This window comes from Canis lupus, chromosome 19, assembly GCF_003254725.2.
Source record: "Canis lupus dingo isolate Sandy chromosome 19, ASM325472v2, whole genome shotgun sequence".
In the NCBI taxonomy this organism is placed as follows: domain Eukaryota; kingdom Metazoa; phylum Chordata; class Mammalia; order Carnivora; family Canidae; genus Canis; species Canis lupus.
In genome coordinates, this window is record NC_064261.1 from 6,335,039 (window position 1) to 6,337,908 (window position 2,870).

The following is a 2,870-nucleotide window of genomic DNA, read 5'->3' on the forward strand; positions in this document are numbered from 1 at the left end:
CGGACCCAGTTAATATCAGTGTATATGCCTTAATGGAATATTGTTGATTATGGGAAAACACAGATAAGACTAGAGTAGCCCAGCTCAGTTCTACTGAATCTTACTGACTCAGGAGTTAAATGACGTTTTGTTGTTTTATGTCGGTAAGACTTAATGGTTATTTCGTTTGCATCATTATTTTAGTAATAGATAGCTGTTACGATAATTCTATTTGGAGCCACTTTTCTGACTACAGGTTAGTGGCAGTCAAAATCAGATTTTGAGTTTAAATTTCATTCTTATAAAGTCAGATTTAAGATATTACTATTTGCTGGTTTACCTGAGTATAAAGGAGAACTTTCATGAGTTGACACTGAAATGAAGACACATGAGCACTCCAATTCAACAGAGCTTTTTTTTTCTTCAAATGGAAGGGAAGGCATCTGAAATATGGCCTCCTGCTTATATGGAATAGAAGTAAAGGCAAAAATAAAATTACATATGAAAAGTTGATGGAGTTTTTTATTTAATATAAGTAGAGTAAAACATTTGACATGTTTCTCGGTTATAAGATAGTCCTTGTTCATATCTTTCCTTCTGTAGTCTGATAAATAGTATAACTGGTAACATAGATCAATATCAAGGAGTTCTTTTACCCTTAGTGTACCTGGGCCAGAAGGGAATTTATTACTGATAAAATGTATCCAAAATAATACCTAGAAAGAATCATTCTTATAAGGGTTCTCTATCAGGTTGACTAATCAAACTAGAATAGCAACACTAATCAGAAAAGCTGTCAACAGCAGTGACACACTATATTGATAGTTCTGAGACATGATCGAAGGTCAATCTTCCAGAAGCAGGCAAGGAGAAGACACTGTGCAATGAAGCCTCCCTTACTGCAGGACACTCAGGTCAACTTTGGCAGGAATCATAAGTCTGGCAGTGGTAGCCTATACATTTAAAACCAAGAGTCCTTTACTCTGTGCCCAGTTTCTGATAGTAGATGTGTTGCCATGTCTGTTACAAAGATGGACTCAGGCTGCTGTGGTAGCAATGTAAGTCATGTGGTTTCCATCGACGTCTTGCTTCCAGTTGATGCTTTCATAGGAAAGGTCCATACTGTGAGCATCTCCATGACAGAATCATGTGGTTCCATCAGTATCTGTGGATTTTTCCTCTTCAGTTCATGCAATCAAAAAAAAAGAAAAAAAAAAAAAAGGATATCTCTAATCACTACTCTATTGCTTTCCAAATAGGCTACTGGCAACTTTTGAAGATCCAATAAAACTATCACCAGATTCATCAAGGGGAACCTAGGTCAGTGCTCTGAGATTGTCCTTGAATTAGGCCCATAGGGCAAAGTAACTACATTCCTTTCAGATCTGCATAGCTGGCCACAGCGGCCTAGTGGATACATTCAAAATACAATTTTCCAGATAACCAGGATCAGGCATTTAGGAGAAAACTTATTGAGTCATGAGCTTTTCTTCAGCCAGTTGAGTGGGGAATAAGTTTTTCCCAAAGGAACAGCTGCTACTGTTTCATGTAAAACTAAGATGCCAGCTAAAGCTGGGCTGGAATCATTTACACGTCATTCAGAATAGAAAAGTGAGAGGGATAAGATCTGATTGAGGCACAGTTTGGAGTTCAAAGACCATGGTTATAGAATATATCTAAACCATATGCATATATGTGTGTGTATATATATATATAAATATATACACACGCATGTGTGTGTATATATATAAATAAATCTTAGCATAATACTGTTTGAGACTACAGTCCACTCACTTTTCTTCTTTCTACTGTTTTAAAATAAAAAAAATATATTTTGGCATTTTTTTTTTTCAAACCTGAAATACAAATAAAACTTTTCTGTTATAGTAGAAGTAAGCCTGACATCCACATTTCTTTTTTTATTTAATCTGTAGATGTCTTAGAATTCAACAATTATTTGCTTGCCAAATGGGCCTGTGCTTGGCTCTTGGCAATACAAAGATCAGATCAAGCCTCATCTTTACCTCTGTTGTATCTGTTGTTCTCTCTGCCAGTCTTAATGTCACATGGCAAGGAGCCCATCTTGCAAACTAAAATATTGAGTCTGAGCTTCACAATAAACCCCTAGGCTGAAGTTCCTCTACCTGCTACTGCTAATCCCTTCAACTAGGGTGAAGTTTGTTCATGATACAATCCAGGAAATAATGGCCTGTGCTCTGGCTCTTTGAGGAGCGTCATTCTGTTGCATATTAGGAATGCCAGCTCATGCCACGTCTGTGTCACATTGTGGAACACACTGTGTGGCCGTTCTAGAATTCTTAAAAGCACTCAAGTTCCTATCCACTAGGAAACAGGATTACTTACTTAAATCATATGGTAATTTACCATTTAAACCTTTCATGGTTTACATACTTGAATTCTTTGATCTACTTTCACAGGTAAGCCTCCGTAACTAGTTACAGGTCATTCCCACACTGCTTTGGACTTCTCTCACCAGTCACATATTCTTCAGATCATTTTTACTTTCCACAATCCTTTATAATGCCCTCCATAACTACCAATCATAAACTAATAACTCTTCTATTTTCTCAACACTTCTTAAAAAGCTTCTGTAATATTCCTAAACACAAATGATAACTATTTTCTCCAATTTTCTGCTCCTCATGTATCCTTTCCAAAGGAGGGTTTTTCATCTTCCCTGCTCCACATGTATCACTTCATTCATCAATCCCTTCTTCCCACATCCCCCTTTTAATACCTCTCCTCACCATTTTCACATAACCTGTTGCTTTGAGACATTTGTTCTTCAAGGGGACACTCGTGTGCCAAATTTCTGATTGCTCATTTCATACATTGGAAAACTTGAGGATCTATTTTTTAAACCTAACTAT

The 2,870-nt window shown here is 36.8% G+C and overlaps 1 long non-coding RNA gene across 1 annotated transcript; it reads right to left on the reverse strand.

The window, feature by feature from the left end:
- Positions 1–483: 483 nt before the first annotated feature.
- Positions 484–2,252, reverse strand: LOC118351500 (uncharacterized). The gene is made up of 2 exons (XR_004807006.2): positions 2,004–2,252; positions 484–1,159 (listed from the first exon to the last, which is right to left on the reverse strand). It is a non-coding gene; the product is annotated as an uncharacterized LOC118351500 (long non-coding RNA).
- Positions 2,253–2,870: the final 618 nt, after the last annotated feature.